This window comes from Leucopleurus acutus, assembly GCF_964270905.1.
Source record: "Leucopleurus acutus genome assembly, contig: HAP1_SCAFFOLD_358, whole genome shotgun sequence".
In the NCBI taxonomy this organism is placed as follows: Eukaryota; Metazoa; Chordata; class Mammalia; order Artiodactyla; family Delphinidae; genus Leucopleurus; species Leucopleurus acutus.
Genome location: NW_028138996.1, coordinates 45,994 through 64,195, shown reverse-complemented (window position 1 = coordinate 64,195; position 18,202 = coordinate 45,994). Strand labels below are relative to the sequence as shown.

The following is an 18,202-nucleotide window of genomic DNA, read 5'->3' as shown; positions in this document are numbered from 1 at the left end:
TGGTGGGCCAGATCCGGCCCGTCGCCTGATTTTGTAAAGATTTTGTAAAGTTTTTTGGAACATAGTGGAACCCATTGTTTACATGGTAGCTATGGCTACTTTCAGCCTACGCCAGTGGGGTTGAGTAGTTGCAACAGAAACTGTATAGCCCACAAAGCTGGAAATGTTTAAATTTAGATTTTAGAAATTGAAAAATTCTTTGAGCCTATACAGGGCAAGTCCATTGACCCCTCGGGTAGAGAACAGTCAAGAACTTGGGTGCCAAAGCCAAATGGTCTAGGTTCAAATTCCCTTTCTCCCTTTTCATAGCTAGTGACCATGGACAAATCACTTAACGTCTATGCCTCGTTGTGAGGTTTAAATGAACTCATTTGTATAAATAGTGCTTGGCACATACTAAGCACTGTGTAAGTGATTGCTGTTATTTCTGCTTGGAGCTTTTATAAGCCATTGTTAATAGGAAAATGACACTAATGATTTTGCTTTTAGAGTGTCAAAGGCACTTTGAGTCTTTTATGTTTTCAAGAATGTAACAAGACTTTTTTGATTTAAAGTCAGTGTTCCCTGTTACCAAAATTGATTTTATGAATATAAAGAATTGAATGTCTTTAAGACAAGACTTGTGGTTAAATGTCAAACCATTATCTTCCCAAGGCACATCAAACTGGCTGTGCATAGTCCAGGCCTCTGAGGTTTGTGTCCACACCCTAGGTAGCATGTAAGATCCATTTTGTAAATATAGTTTTAAAAATAATGCCTGGGACTTCCCTGGCGGTCCAGCAGTTAACACTGCGCTCCCAATGCAGGGGGCGTGTGTTCGATCCCTGCTCAAGGAACTAGATCCCACATGCAATAAGTAAAAGATCCGGCAGGCCGCAACTAAAGACCCGGCACAGCCAAACAAAGAAACAAATAAATAAATAAATACTTTTTAAAAATAAATAAAATTCAATAATGCCTTAGGAGTTAGGAAAAGAAAGTATTAGAACCTATTTAGCTTTGTATCATTTAAAAATATCTGTGTAGTTTATAATGTACCTAAATTATATGTATAGAACTTTGTGTATATAATTTGTTAAAAAATAAGATGCATATTAAAAAGTTTTCTTATGGGTTGCCCAGTCAGGTGTTTGGAGACCATTGGAGGACAGAATGATGAAATTTAGAGCCTCAGCAATGATAGAATTTAGAATCAATTCCCTGACTTAGAAGATAAGGAAAATAATTCTTAGACTGTAATTGAGTTATCCAACTTTACATAACTGTTCAAAAACAGGTCATCCAGTGGCTGGAATCTAATCACTGACCGACTAGAATGTGGGTCACTGGACTCGTAAAGCAGAACTGACTGTTTAATTTCTCAGCTTGATTCTCCTGGCATATATGCGTGATATGTGTGTGTGTAAATCTCTGACATAATAAGCCATACTCAGTAGGCACATCCTGTTTCCTTATTGAAACATCTTAATTTCGTCCCATTAAATCTTTGAAGTATCAGACTATCAGAAGGCATGAAGAAACCTGGGCTGAGAGTCTTCGTTACAGGAGACCTGATCTTGACTGTATGCCTGGTTTGAGGTGCATCGCTCTGAACTGCAACAAGCTCGTTGGTGACCTGGGTGCTCGTGCTTTTGCAGAATCTCTTAGTGAGGATTTATGGCTTGGAGGTAAATTCTTAAATTGAAAATACTGAATTTTTAATGTAATATATGCTTAGCTTTTGGCATGATACTGTTGTGATAGGACTTTTTTTAAGGCCTCATTTTTCTGATAGCTTTTATGTTGCTTTTAAACTTTCTCTAAGAGTTACATATATTCTTTACAGAAAATACAGAGTAACAAGAGAAAAATTACCTATAAATTTAACACCCAGACATAATCACTGTTCATTTTGGTGTATATATTCTCAGTCTTTTTATTGTTTTCTATAAATATATTTGTACACTTAGGGATTACAAAAATAGAATTGTAGTATACTTGCTATTTCATATTCCTGCTTTTTTCATTTAATGAGGTATCATGTAGTGTTCCATCATATTGATGTCCTATAATCAGTTCTTTGCAATTAGATTGAGACAGTTTGCTTTTCCATGTCAGAAACAATGTGAATACGTTGTATATACATCTCTGTGTCCATCGGGCTTACTTCTGTAGAATAAGGTACTACAAGTGGAATGACTAAGTGTGACATATTTTTAAGACTTTTCATACACATTGCCAAATAACCACCCAGAAAGGCTATGCCAATTTGTAGTCCACCCCAAGAGTGGATGTGAATGAAGCCTGCCTCTCACAAACACTGGCTGGTAGCACTTTTAAAAAACTGTAAGACTACAAAAATGAGTACCTCTCCCTTTTTTATGCAAGTGGGATTACTCCAAATTTTATAACTTTTTTCAGTTAATTCAGTATGACCATCTTAGCAAGTCAGTAAATTTGCATCTTTTTTTTTTTTTTTGTGGTACGCGGGCCTCTCACTGTTGTGGCCTCTCCCGTTGCGGAGCACAGGCTCCGGATGCGCAGGCTCAGCGGGAATGGCTCACGGGCCCAGCCGCTCCGCGGCATGTGGGATCTTCCTGGACCAGGGCACGAACCCGTGTCCCCTGCATCAGCAGACGGACTCTCAACCAGTGCGCCACCAGGGAAGCCTTACTGCATCATTTTTTTTGTGACCCTTCAGTGTTCCATTATATGAATATGCCACAGTGCACATAGCTTATCCGATTTTGTATAAAAGGTATGTCCAGTTTTTCAGTTACAAAAAGTACTCTGATATATATCCTTACCTATATCTCTGACTATTTCTTTTGGATCAAAAGGGTATAGACATTTTAAAGACTTCTCTTACAGAATCTTGGCTTAATCTGATAGGAGAATAACCACATTTTGTTTTATTTTGTATTCATTTGATTTACTGGTGAGTTTTACTGGCTGTTTGTATTCATTTGGCTAGTTGGTTAATTACACCGGGCGTCCCTTCTTCTGTAGTGACAGTTTGTAAGGGTTGTATCATATGCTGTTAGATCCATATGTCTGACTTGCTATTTCTGTATGTCATGGGGCGTTGAAAGACTCTAGTTATTTTAATGTGATGGTCCACTCAACACTTAAATGACTCATGATAGTTTCCTTTCATGTAATATTTTTAAATACCTGTGCTTTTGCGATGATCCCTTTTGATTAAATGAGTAGGTTGTTCAGCCCCAGAACTACTAGAATTCATGATCATTTGTTCTCGTTTTTGTCTGACCTTTTACTGCGAGAGTTCTTGACCATCATACTTTTCATGATAGGTTTTTAGTGTGTATTCTCTATACACACGTTGTTTGAATTTGTTAATTGTTTGTATCCTAGAAAACAGTACTTTTCTAATGTTGTACTTCCCTTATGGTTTGAGCAGATAATTCACTGATTAAAGTGATTTATACTTGTAAATTGTTCTTATCTCTACTCCGAATAGAGGTGAACCTAGATACTAAGCCTGCTTCCACCAAGAGCATTATTTGCTTCTTGTGCAACCTCTGAATTCTTGCAAGGAGTACTTTATTCATTTGTCAGTTTCACAAGTAATGTTTTTAATACCTTCTGTGTGCCAGATACGGGTTTAGGCACTACTGATAAAGCAGTGAACCAGACAGACAAAAGTCTTGCCCTCATGGAGCTTACATTTTAGTGAAGGAGTTCAGATAGAAATTAGTAAAGAGATAAGTAATATAATTTTAGAGAGTAGGAAGTGCAAAAATATCTAAATGTAAGAAGAGTGAGGGGGGCAGGTAGGACTCCATTGGACAGGTTAGTTAGGGGCCAGCTTCACTGGAGAAGTGGCATTTGAACGGAGACCTGAATGAAGAGAGGAGCAAGCCATGGAAGATCTGGGGTAAGCACATTCCAGGACAAGGGGGCAATGAGTATGCAGGCATGTAGGTGGGTGGAGCATTTAAGGAAAAGCAAGAAGGCCAATCTGGGCAGAGTACTGAGTGAAGAAGAATGTGGTGTGACATGAGGTCAAGGAGCTAGCCAGGGGTCTGCTCTTGTAAAGTCTTGAAGGCCAGAGTAAAGATGTGGATTATTCTAAATGAGTAGAGGGTTTCGAACTGGAAAAAGGCATGATCCAAATAGTATCTGAATAAGGTGACCTGGTATAGAGAATGGACTTGGGAGGATAAAGAAGAGAAACAGGGAGACCAGTTAGGAGACTATCACAGGGGTCCAAATAAGAGATGTTTATGGCCTAGGTTAGGTTGGAAGTTTGCAGCAAGTGAAAAGTGGTTGAATTCAGGTTGTGTTTTCAGGGTGTAGCTAACAAGACCTGCAGATAGATTAGTTGTGAGGTATGAAGGGAATAGTAACAAGGAGACAAGTCGTTGATGATTATGTGTGCAACTGGGTGGTACCACTTAGAAAAAGGGGGCTGATGGGAGGAGCAACTTTTGAGGGAATATCAGGACTTTGATTTGTTATCTTAGATGCCCTTTAGGTATCTAAGTGTCTGGACAGTGCTCAGACTGTACTTTCTATCCAAAGGTATCCAAAGCCACTTTAGATGCAAAATGCTTAAAGTTGACCTTTGTTGCTGCCAAAATAGTAGCCATTGTGGGCAGTCTGCAAGATGGCATCTTAGGTTTCTGAGGAAGAAATTAGAATACACAAAGGGGTATTAAGGGTATAATTACATAATGTAGATTTCATATTTAAATTTATGGGAAAAGCAATAATTAGTTGGCTTTTGGTTTTAAATGGAAATAGCCACTCATTGGGAAATAATTACTCTAACTTCAATTCATTTTACTTTAGATCATTCTGTGATGAAAGCAATTATCAAAAAAGGAAGGAGTGCCAAGTCAGACATACATAACATGTTTCAGTTCGCTCAGAAGAATTTCTCTTTAATGGCTTGTTTTTCTTTCTTTCTTAAAAGAAAATTATCAAGGTACTTTCTGCCATCTTAAAACTAAGTTTTTAGTCAAATCAAATGGCTTTTCTGTTTTTGAAAATGTTGTGTGATGCTTTAATTTAGGTTCCCAGAAATGCAGATTGAAAACCTTTTAACTTTTTATTTTCTGGAACATACTATCGTTAGTCACAAATAGTCTTTTTTCTTTTGGTGATAAGAATGAATAGCAGGAGCAGCATTTGTGAAACCAAATCTAATATGAAACTGACTCTTTCTTGTGAGTAAATTTGAACTTTGAAACAGCAAAACAATAAGGTTTGATATAAAGCAAAATAAATATTTTATGTTTATGATCTGCCAATTTCCCAGAAAGAGTTTTGTGGTGACTTTAGTTATATACCGGATACATTAAAATCACCAATGGACAACTCATCTTTTATTCAGGTTCCCTCTGAAAGTTTTAAAAATTTGTTGACTTAATATCACTGAACGGTTCACTTTAAAATGGTTAAAATGATAAATTTTCTGTTTTGTGTAGTTTACCACAATTTTTTTAAAATGTGTTGTTTGAAGATTTTTGGGTTTTATAAAGGTATTGTATTAGCATAAAAATGAAAAATTTAAAAGACCACCTCTAATTGCATTATCCTATCTAGCAATATTTACATTTTTATTTTCTCTTCCTGCTGTCTATAAACATAATTCCACATAACTTCAATATAATTTGCCATTCTTATCTTTTCATACTAAATTTAAATTCTGTGATTCATAGTTATACTTTTTAACATTGTATTCACAAGGTTTCATTGAGTTGGTCAATTTTTTAAATTGGTGAACAATTGGAAATAACCTAAAATAAACTATTGTAAACATCTTCATAAATACAGCTTTTTTTTCCTACTTAAAGATGTATGTTTTTGATTCTCTGTTAATCAACTTGCTTGGACAATAGTGTATTAAATAAGTTGTTAAGAGTGTTTATGAAGTCAAAAAAAAGCTTATGATTGTCTGCCAATTGTTATTTCAAGAGAGTGATATTTTAATAATCAAATAGTACATACAAAGAAGTTAAGATTTGTGGTATCACACTAATTAGATATTATTATTAAAAATTTATATCGTGTACAGTATTCTTAAAATAGCTAAGTTGACTTTTGCTATGATATTAGAAATGGAAATATATATATTAATAAAGCATGTATATTAGGAATTCTGTAAAATTAGTACCTGGTGGTATATAATAGGGCATCATGGAATGAGAAGAACACAGTTAAACGTTTTTTTTTATTTAGCATGATGAAACAAAGTGGAAATATAACTGCAATGTACAAACTCATTGAGCTATTTTAAGAGTAATTTTATTTCTTGGGCTTTTTTTTTTCTATTTGCCTCAGTTATTTGGAGACACAGAGGTAAGCCAATCAGTATCTGGGTATATACCTAGATCCTGGTGAGTGTAGGGTGAAATAATGGTGTGAATTCTGTCACATTTATATTGTCATGATGTATGCCTAAAAACAGATGGGAACTTTTATTAGAAATTTTTTTTATCTCCTAACAAGAAAAGTGTAATTTAAAAAACTTTTAATACAAATGTATTTGCATTCGTTTCTGAAAGTAAAGGAAGGGTATACACATACAAACCACATGCATACAAACATTTCTTTTGACCGTAATTAAGTTAAAAAACACAACAAAATAGCACAAAATGAACTGAGCGCCTATATATTTTTAAGAGGCATGTAAATCACACAGGATCGTGTGGTGATTATCAATAAGCTACACTCTATGAAATATTTGTCCTATATAACCACATACACTCCATTTTACCCTGCATCCTAATGCTGCTAAACTATAGTAGAAAGCAACAGCATAGCACAGGGAGATCAGCTCAGTGCTTTGCGATGGCCTAGAGGGGTGGGATAGGGAGGGTGGGAGGGAGGCTCAAGAGGGAGGGGATATGGGGACATGTGTATGCATATGGCTGATTTGCTTTGTTGTGTAACAGGAACTAACACAGAATTGTGAAGCAATTATACTCCAATAAAGATCTATTAAAATAAATAAATAAAATAACACAAAATATAGTAGCTTTGAAGGATAAATATAACCATTTTAACCTATGATGTTAAATTTAACCTATGATGTCAAATTAAATATTTAAATGTTTAAATATTAATATTAAATATTAAATATTTAATATTTATAAAAATTAATATTAATATTAAATATTAAATATTAAATATAAATATTTAAATATTTAATTAAATTTTAATATGTGGCTTGTTCTAAATAAAATATTAACACGTAGGTCTAGTTTTTGCAACCAAATATTTCATATAAAGATACTTGCCTCTTTACTACTGAAATATAGGATAAGTCTCCACATTTCACTCTTTTATCCAGTGGGTTTCATTTGTTTTTTTGTGTGATTTCTGTATGAAATCAAAGGAGCAGTGAAGGTTGACAGGCTTATAGGAGAGTAACATTGATTCACCTACCACCCAGCAACTTGCAGCCTTATAACTTTTATTGTTTTTACATAGAAAAATTCATCTTAAATTGAAATTTTGGTCTAATTCTGAAGATTCTGTTTGGCAGAAGTCATGGGTGTATCTGTGTTTCTGTGTCCTTGAGATTCAGAAATGCCAAAGGTGTTCTAAGATTCAGTAAACTTGAGTGTTTCTGCATAATACATAAAATGTATCATACTTCGGGATTATTTTAAAAATTTATTTTTGCATTTCTGCACATCTCAATACTTTTGTTTTAGTTAAAATAACTTGTTACTGTAGAGAACTTATATTTTTTAAAAATGCTGGCTTATGTAAAACCTTTGTACAAAACGATCCTCTTTTTAATGGCCTTGGCATCATTGTCAAGTGCCTGTTTGATTCCTTTCAAAGTGTACACATGTGACAGTTGCTCTGTAGACCTTTGGTGCATCTTGATTCCTTCTTTTCATGCTTTGTCAAACATAGGCTTGGCCACAAAGCAACCTGTAAGTAATGGAAGGAAACACTCTGCTGGTAAAGAATGTTATGGTCCTGAACCTCTACCACCTGGTGTGTCTGGTTTCCAGCCGTGGCGTACTGCAGAACATGCAAAAAGCAACAGGTAACGTGTTTGCATTCCCTGTCTTTTTCAATCATTCAGAGTCTTTATTTTGGAACTTCTGTTATGTGAGCGGTCTCTGGTGCTTTCTATAGAGGAAAAAAGATAACTCACACATGGCTTCTGCCCAATGAGCCCTTTAAGGAAGAAAAACAAAAAGTAATTGGGAGTTTCAAGTTGTTTCTCAAGTGTCACAACAGAGCTAACCCCGTGGGAGTCTTGAGGAGACTAAAATTATCACCAATTGTGCATGTGAGAAAAGTTTCATTAAAGGCAGGTGTAGTTGCGTGAAGCCCTACAGCACAGAAGTAGGAATTTGGATATGTACGAATGGGCAAAAAGACATTTTAGACAGGGGAAATAGTTTAATACAGAATGGATGAAAATTATGCATTAGACCTATTCTAAAACAACTGGCTTATTAACTCAGTAAATCAGATTTAGTGAGTCAAACTAGCTTTACCTGATTTCTTATCCAGGGGATAGCTGTTCATAGTAATTTTTGTCACAGAACAGTAAATAAAATGGTTGAACTATAGCTTTAGGCTTGCTAAGTGAAATAGATTGCTCTAGATGATTTTCAAGTGACTGACTTGGTAGTACTCACGAAATTGGGGATTAACAATTGCTTAAGAAAACAAAGAGAATTGATTTTAAATAGTACTTGAAGTAGTTACTGTGTAAAATATCTGTTCAGTTGCTCATGTTAAATGGATGTTTATAATCCCCATTGGACAACCGACTACTGTTTTGCAAATGGTAATGTGAATTGCTGTTGCATAAACTATAGTGTTGAATCCCCAGTCTTTGCACTTGAGTTTAGCAACTTTGTGGTTTCCTATCTTCTTCCTGAGACACTTAATCTCACGTCCATCCTCCTCACACAGGGTGGTAAATTAGAGAATGATTAATATCACCATTTAAAGAAGTGAGACTGAAATCTCAAGCATCCTGAACATAGGAACTGAAGGGGCCTCTCAGCAGTTCAGAGAGTTATTACCGAGCCAGTCACCTGAATTCTGTTCAGTTTTCTCCACAGCAGAGCCCTCCAGGTCCTTGTTTTGAGCTTATTTATTTTTATACACAATTCTGTGTGGATACTGTACATAATACTAAATAGTTGTATTAACTGGGTTTAACTGGTGATGTATTTACATGAAGATCTAACTTCGTTTTGTTGATATCTTTTTAGGGGCTTTCCATTCATCAAAGCTCGTGATATATGTAATCAGTTGCTGGTGTTTAGCTATCATATTTATGATATATAGGACTTGAATTGGGAAAGGTGGATGGTCATTCTCCTTGCTTTTTAAACTGACAGAGCCTTACAAGAAGCATTTCCCTCTCTGAAATAAATCCATGTAAAACATGTTTGGTCGCTCTCCCAATGCAACTGTGTAGTTGTGTGGATTTGGCACACAACTGGCAGCCTTGTGGTTATGCCTGTAAACAAGGAAGCCTGTTTTCCAGTCCGCAAATCAGCTGTTACCCAGTGAAACGAACTTGAGTGCCATTTCTGACCCCCTCACATGGAGCTCTCATACTGAAGAATGTTCACATGTTTTCAAGAAACGTTGTTTGCGGGCTATATATACAAATTCCTGATCTGAAAGCCAATATAAAGCAACATCTCCCAAACCTCTGCTCTCTCACCAAGGCCACACACATTCCCTCGCTTATGGCCTCATGGCAAGCTAATACTGTCAGTATCAGATTCTCCTTCCCAGTGGTTCTGGGAGACTGCATAGTTGCTCTGTGAAAGGCACCACTGCTGAGGTTGAGAGAAGAGCATCTTGGGTGTCAGTCCTGCCCTTGCACGCCCAGAGAGCACCTCGTTCTCCTGTTACGGTTTTCCTGTGCTGCAGGGTTTGCTGCTTGTTGTCAAAATGATGTCCTAGTGACATGTCTTCTGCGTGGTTATATAATCCCAGCACACTTCTTTATGATCTGTAGACTTTTATGGGGTTGTGGCCAGGTAAGGTTTTAAATGTTTGGAACTGTCCTATTGAACAACATTGCAGTGGCAGTGAATCTTGATGGGAGAATTGTATTACTGTTACCCTAGTTTTGGCTTAAGTGTGGTGAGAAGATGAAATTTTTGATGGGTTAGTTTTAGTTGTGTATGTGTATGTGATTTCTTTTTTAAAATTCTAATGTCTGTTATTCCCAGCTTAGATATGTTGACTTTCTGATTATTCATCGGTCCCTTTACTGATGTATTTTCCTCTGAAAAACTACATTTTCTTCCAGACTGTTTGTGTCTGATGGTGAAGAATAAATTTTTCATTTGCAGTATAAAGTTGATCTGAGAAAAAATGTTTACCTTGGCTCTTCACTTGGCTTCTGTGAAAGAAACTTAATAAAATAATATGGGCAATTCCCATTACTAATCCTAACCATGTACAACAGAGGTCTGGACAGTAACATAGCAAAAATAAGTTCCTGTAATTTTACTTAGTCATTGCCTGTTTTAGACTAAGGAGCAGTGAGAGACATTTATAAATAATGATACCTCAGATCACTTTTGTTAAATGTTCTCTAATATTTGGATATTTGGATCTGGCTTGTGTTATCTTTTTTTACAATCTTGTCTCTTTCTTTGCACTTTAGTGTAACAACTCTGTGATTTCCTATCTTCTTCTTCAGACACTCAGGTCCATCAGAATTTCCTGTGACTGTGACAGTAGAGAGTCCTTCCTCCTCAGAAATCGAAGAGGTCGATGATTCCTCAGAAAGTGTTCAGGAAGAGCCAGAGAAAATCCGTTTGAAACAAGAAGCACTGCAGGTACAAAGTTATCACTTTAAAGCTATAGAGAAGATTCTTTTTCAAATGGAAGCCTGATTGCAACACGCCACAGCTTGTGTGAGGGTTCTGTTTTCCCCTCCCATCTGCATTGTATCCCCTTGAATGGTTCCTTAAGCTTAGACCAAGGTGAATGGTGGACATTTGAACTCTAAGAAATAAAAATCAAAACATGTCGTTAGTAATATATTTTCCTTTCCTTAGAACCTTAGTATATTAGATTTAGGGAGAACCTTAGTGATCATACGATAAAGAAATTGAGTTCTGAATGAATATAGTCAGCTGATTCAGTGTTCTTGTTTTACAGATGAGGAAATTGACAGTTCTAGCTGAACTCTGTTTTTATAAGAGGAAAATATGGCCTCATTTTAAATAAAAGTAAAAAAAAAGTTTTGATGTTGATATTCTCCTTTCCTAAAATAAAAAATATCAAGAAGCTACATTCTATTACCAACTAAACCTGACCTCTAATGCCATTCCATATTTTTGTTTGTATGGACAGAAAAGAAAAATTGATTTTCATAAGAAATATTTGTACCTCAAAAATAATATATTTCTTTTTTTTTCAGCTTTAATGCAGAGCTGAACATTTCTAGTAAATAAAGGAACACCATTTGGGGGGACCTTGTCTTTGTGCTACAGAGTTCATGTTTAATTTTTAAAAATTATTTAATGTGATTTTCTTTTCATATGAAACATGAAACTTGACAGGTTTCAGAACTAATTATCCCATTATTGTAGGACTATGGGAATTACTCTTTGATTTTCAAAAGAGAAAGTTAAGATTTTTATTTTTTTAATTAAAATTAATGATAATATAGAGAAATTTTAAGAAAAGAACTTAGAAAATTATGAAATGTTAGAGTAGGAGAAATCTATAGTTCGTGTAGGGTTACCCCCTTTCGTTTTATAAATGAGCACCTACAATTTGTAGCACGTAGTGGTTTATTAGTAAATGGCAGAGTACGACAAGACCCTAGAGCATCTAACCCGCCTTCCTTGTCATTTTAGATGTGATGTATTCATTTCCTTCACGAATAGACCAGGAGATTGTATTTCTAAAAGCAATGATAGACACTGGGGAAGACCAAGAAGTTTAAACACTGGACCACAGAATAGCAGATTCAGAAGGTACTGAGAACCCTTGTAGCTCTTCTCCGTTTTCACAAGACACTACAATGATGGTATCAAAGTGTTTAAGTATATAAGCCCACAAGAATCAAGAGATTTCAACATAGTTTTGAAAGACGGAGGACAAGTAGGAGAGTGTGAAACTGAAGCAGTAGGACAGAGGAAAAGCATCACCTAGAATATGCACAGCGACCACCTGCAACTGAGGAGGATTCTGACCCCACCTGCAGAAGTAGGCCCATGCTCAGATGCGCATGTAGGAGAGAGGGTGGAGTTAGTTAAAAGTGTGACTGAAATAGGGGAGCTCATTGAAGGGTTGTGTTTGGAGGAGTGGACTCCCAGCCCCGCCCTCACACTCCTGAGATGAGATGATTTCATTTTGAAACCAGTGAAACAGGCAAGAACTAGGGCAGCTAGTGTGAGTTTTTACACCCTAGAAAATTGTGTTTGGGGGAGATCCTATTACAGTTACTCCCCGCTTTTTCCTGCATAAGAAACCAATCAATCGTTGACTTCAGGGAGCTTTCTGCACTCATTCTTAAATAGAAAATAACTGTCATTTGCGTGATAGTTGAGTAAAGCTTCCAACGTGAGAGGGGGAAAAAGAGTGAAAACGTATCCTAGTAGGACAAGGGACAATTTAGGGAACAAAATAATTTAAGAAAAAACCCTAATTAGTATCCTGAGAGAGGTTTAAAAAGAGCTGTAAAAAAGCTATAAAATAAGATTAGGGTGTTAGTTAAAAAGAGAATGGTCAGAAAGCAAGAGAGGTCTCTTGGAAATGAAAATATGGTTGCTGAAATAAATTCAGTAGGAATTTAACAAATTTCTCAGTATATAAAAAAGAAAGACACAATGGAAAAAGTGATAGAAATATGTTAGAGAGGCTGCATCTGGGAGATCCAACATGTTACTATTAGAAACTCCAGACCCAGAAAAAAAATGGAAGGAAGCTGTCAAAGGGCAACAAAATTCCCCACAGCTGAAAGTAGACATCAGGCCTCAGATTGAAAACAGTTACGCAAGATGAGCAAGAATAGACTCATACCTAGGCACCCTTCATTGTGAAACTTTAAAATACTGAAAAAATAAAATAGAATAAAATACTGAGAGGATACATCCATTCCAGAGAGAAAAATACTGGCCACCTAAAAAAAAGAGTTAAAATCTGACCTTATCATACTTGTCAGCACCATGGATCCTGGAAGGCATTAGAAAGATACCTCCAAAGTTTTTCAGGCACATAATTTTCACCCTAGGGGTTTGTATCCAGCCAAACTATCAGTCATAAGTGGAGGCTGAAGAAGATATTTTGTACACAAAGAAATTTGAAAATTTGACCTCCTGTGCTACACCTTAAGCTATTTATAGAAATAATCCAGCAAAATGAGGCAATAAACCAAGAAGGAAGGTAATAGGGGATTCGGTGCAGATTGCAGCTAGTCTAGAGTGGAGAGGCTTCTATTGATTGTGTGATTGAGAGCTGAGAAACACCTTGAGGCATATTGTACTTACTTGGTATTAGGCACTGTTGGAAGGGAGGAGGGAGAGGAAGAGGAGAAGGAACTTGAACTCCAGAGGACAAAAGGCTATATGGACATAAACATGAAGCAAACTAAACTATCATTGATTTTTAACGTACTATTGGAGAGGAAGAGAAGAATCCACTTAAACTTGACACTATAGGTGTCCCCCTTTTCAGTGACACACAGGGGTAATGACCACCTGTCTAATTTGTTGTCCAAACCAGAACTTGTCCAAACTCCTTACACTTCAATAGTGTAAGGAGGCGCTCTAATGCTGTAACATCAGGACAACAGGTATAAACTGGAACAGCCCAAGGCGGCTTGGGGTATGTGGTCACCCTGCACAAGGGCAGTGACACTGGCACAGTATGGAACAAGGTGTAGTCTGTACACAGAGACACAGTACATCTGCAGTGGGCAATATTAATTTAATTGTAATAATGGCAATACTGTCTTGGTTTGCAGCTTTTATCGTCAACTTGCATGTAATCACTAATAACTAAAGTAAACTATACTTAGTATGTATTAGTATTAAGTTGGTATGTACTGAAATGTATTGTGTACTAGTATGTACTTAGTATATATTAGGCTCTAAGTGTTTTTGCATATATTAACTCATTTAATCCTCTGAATAGCCTTATGAGGTTGGTGCTAATATCATTCCCACTTTTTTTTTTTTTTTTTTTGCGGTACACGGGCCTCTCACTGTTATGTCTTCTCCCGTTGCGGAGCACAGGCTCTGGATGCGCAGGCCCAGCGGCCATGGCTCACGGGCTCAGCTGCTCCGCGGCATGTGGGATCCTCCCAGACCGGGGCACGAACCCGTGTCCCCTGCATTGGCAGGCGGACTCCGAACCACTGTGCCACCAGGGATGCCCCATTCCCACTTTTGAGAACAGGTAACTAAGACAGGGAAGGAACTTGCCCAGGCTGTACCTATTTTAAGGTTGGATTGAGGCTTTGAGTTGAGGCTCTCTGCCTGTTCTCTTAAACCTTACTCCTTACTGACTCTCGAATAACAGAAGACTTAACTGCACATAGAACAGAATATAAATTTCAACTTTGACAACGTAAAAGCTAGGTTTGGAAGGTAGACAGGAGGTAGAAAAAAGGGAAGATGGTATGAATGTCCTCATTTTACAAAGCGTGACGTTGAGAGAGTTTATAGTTGATCAACAATGTAGGTTTTTAAGTATATCACTACAAGTCAAAGAGATCATGAGCAGTGGAATAACTCATGATGACATTACAGAGCAGTGTGGACATAGGAAAGAGTGTAAAGGAACTAAACCCTTACTTAGTAGTAAGTTAGAAAGTGAACAGATAATGCCTCCAATTTAGTGAGAAAATAGTCATGTAAGAGTATTACTTGGAAATGGAGAAGAATTCAAAATAACAATAGTTGGACCTCCCTGGTGGCGCAGTGGTTAAGAATCTGCCTGCCAAGGCAGGGGACACGGGTTCGAGCCCTGGTCCGGGAAGATCCCACATGCTGCGGAGCAGTGAAGCCCGTGCGCCACAACTACGGAGTCCACGCTCTAGAGCCTGCGAACCACAACTACTGAGCCCACGTGTCACAACTACTGAAGCCCGCGTGCCTAGATCCTGTGCTCCATGACAAGAGAAGCCACCGCAATGAAGAGTAGCCCCCGCTTGCCGCAACTAGAGAAAGACTGCACGCAGCAACGAAGACCCAACACAGCCAAAAATAAATAAATAGTAATAAAAAAATAAATAAAAAATAACTATTGATGTAAACCTCATGAAAAGGAAATCCAAACAGCCAGTAAACACAGAAAAGTGTACGACTTCATTAAGTAATAAGAGAAAAGTGAGTCAAAACCAAGGAAACTACATGCCAATCAGATTGACAAATACATAAATAAAGTCTGGTAGTTTCAGGTGCTGTAGACCTGAAGTACTATGAGAATCTTCTACCCTGCTTATACTGGAGTATAAATCGACACAACCACTTTGGAAAGCATTTAGCACTCTCCATCAACTGAAGGTATATAAATAGCCTGTGAGCCAGCAGCCCTCACCCCCGCCCTGTGTAAAGGCACCAGAATAACCGGTACAGCAGGATTCCTGTCCATGATTTGCATTAGCACAAACTGAAAACAAACCAAATGTCCATTAAGAGTCAAAAATTAAATAAATTTTGTGTATTCGTACAGTGGGAAAACTATCCAGCAATAAAATTGAATGAACTAGAGCTCCAGGCAGCAATGTGGATGAATTTTTTAAACCAACGTTGAGAGAAAGAAATAAGATAGAAAAGACTTCATATACTATGATCCTCTACATAAAGTTAGATGTTGACAAAACTAAACTCTTTTGTTAGGGATGCATGCAGGTTAAAGGAAAGGATTGTCAAGAAGTGAGGATGGTGTTTAACCTGGAAGAGGGAAGGAGCTTGTGATGAGAAAAGGATATGGGGGGGGGGGTTTGAGATGCTGACAAGTATCAATACTTTCAGATTCGAGTAGTGTTTACGTGAGTATTCTCTTTTTATTTGTCACATTGACAGTTTTGTTCTGTGCACTTCTCAGTACACATATCGTATTTTACAATTAAAAACCTGCGTAAAGAATCGGTCGCTTCTTGAGTGCTGGATGTGGGAGTGGGATGAGACCATTTCATTTTAAGCCCTTCACTACTGTTTGCATTCACATGTTCATTCATTCAGCATTAATTGAACATATTCTATGTACCAAGCACTCTTCTAATTTTATATGTGTTTTAACTCATGTAATCCTCACAAGAGCTCTGTGATATGGGAGCTTATCTCCATTTTCTGGATGAGGAAGTTGAGGCCTAGAGTTATAGAACTTGTCCAAGGTTATATAGCTAATGGGTAGTGCCAGGCCCATTTGCCTCAGAGAATCTGAATTTTTACAATATAATCTAAAAGAGAAATTTAATTACTAATTATAAGCAAAAAAATTGCACATTAAAGAAGATGACACGTTTTCATCTATCCAGTTAGAGAAAAACACACAGTCTGTCTTTCACACACATACATCTTGTATTGGCAGGGATTTTCCTTATTAAGCAATTATTTATTGACCGTCTATGCTGTGCTAGGCACAGGTGCTGGGGGTAAACACTTAATAAAATACACCCCTATCTTCAAATAACTTGCACTCTAAGTGAGGAAGTAAGCCAACAGTTATAGTAGAGGTTATATACCAAGTGATACATCGCTGATGGCAGTGTAGAATCTCAGAAATCTTTTGGAAAGAAGTTTGGAGACAGGTACCTCAGAGCCTTAAAAATGTTCATTTGCTTTGATCTCAAACTCATGGATTTATTTTAAGAACGTTATTCTCAATATGGAAAAAAGCTTTCATGCATAAAAACGGTTATTGTCTGATAATATTGAAAAGTTGGAAAGAATTTAAATGTGTAAAATGGTTAACCAGTAAACCCACTCAGTGGAATATTTTGTAGCCCACAAAAAAAAAATCACGGTTATGAATCCCCGATTATATGAGAAATGATTGATTTCAATGTTAAATGGAGAAAAGTTGAACATAAAATTTGATATCCAATATGATGGAAGCTTTGTCCCAGAAAAATCACCCTAGCCGGTGTACAGAAGGGAGGAAGGAGAGCAGATGACAGGAAGGAAAATTATTCCAAAGCCTTATCATTAGTCTTACTTAAGTAATAGAATATCAAGCAATTTTACTTTCTAACTTTTTTGGTTCCATATTTCCATGTAAGGGACATGAATTATGAATACTTTGTAGGAGGAGGATACACTTTTTCACAAAAATTTAACACTTCTAACACAATTAGAAGATTGATTAAACCATCATATTAAAAGTAGAGGAATTTTGCATTTTTTTTTCCTTTTTCCCCATTGAAAACTTGACTGGCTTTAGTAATGGAACATTAAAGAATTTGAAGTTCTTAGACTCTCAGTTTTTTAAACATGTTCTGAATATAAAAATATATGTTCATTGAGCAAATGTTTGTAAACAATGAACAGCTTCTTGAAGGAAATAGAAGCCACCTCTGCATGTACACACACCTAATCTGCTCTTTTGTCTTAAAAAAGTACCAAAAATATTTTGCCATGTCACTAAATACTCTTCTACATCAGACAATTTGATTAAGCTTTTGCATCATCTCCCAGGAAAAACGCACAGATATATTATGAATGTAGAACTTCTGAAGCCCATTCATTAACTCTGGTTGAGACCTCTTGTCATAGCGCATTCCTTCAGACAGTGAGCTGTTTTTCTTTAAACCAGTCCCAATTTGGAGGCTCTTAGCTTTCTTCTAGGGTTTGGTTATAAACAATCTTATGACATCATGTTGGTAGATAAATCTTTGCCCACATCTTTGATTTCCTTAGGGTAAACCCCTGATGTAGGATTATTGTTAGGTACCAAGAGTTACTCTTCAGAAAGTGATACCAGTTCCTCTCCCAATGATGGCATATAATAGAGTTCCTCATTCTTTAAGTGATTGTTCAAAGCAGTTAAAAGGTATACCGTACTGTTTTCATAAGTATAGGAATTCTGATTGTTTATCGCTGCATAAGAAACCACCCCGAAACAGTGGCCTAAAACAATGACAGTCATTTATTTTGTTCACGAACCTGGAGGTTGAGTAGGATATTGATTCTTTTACTACACTCTTACTGACTGAAAACAATACCTATTTGACTAGCTCACAGCTCTGCAGGTCAGAAGTCCAGGCACAGCATGACTGGGTTTCCTG

General features: G+C 36.8%; 1 pseudogene across 1 annotated transcript in view; it reads left to right on the top strand.

Annotated features, from left to right (window-relative positions):
- The window catches only part of LOC309978952 (centrosomal protein of 78 kDa-like), a 29,932-nt pseudogene that overhangs the window by 5,814 nt on the left and 5,916 nt on the right, over window positions 1-18,202 (top strand). Inside the window, exons 6-9 of the transcript in view lie at window positions 1,493-1,667; window positions 7,876-8,011; window positions 9,201-9,232; window positions 10,663-10,793. The product of the transcript in view is annotated as a centrosomal protein of 78 kDa-like (transcript). The remainder of the gene's footprint in view (window positions 1-1,492; window positions 1,668-7,875; window positions 8,012-9,200; window positions 9,233-10,662; window positions 10,794-18,202) is intronic.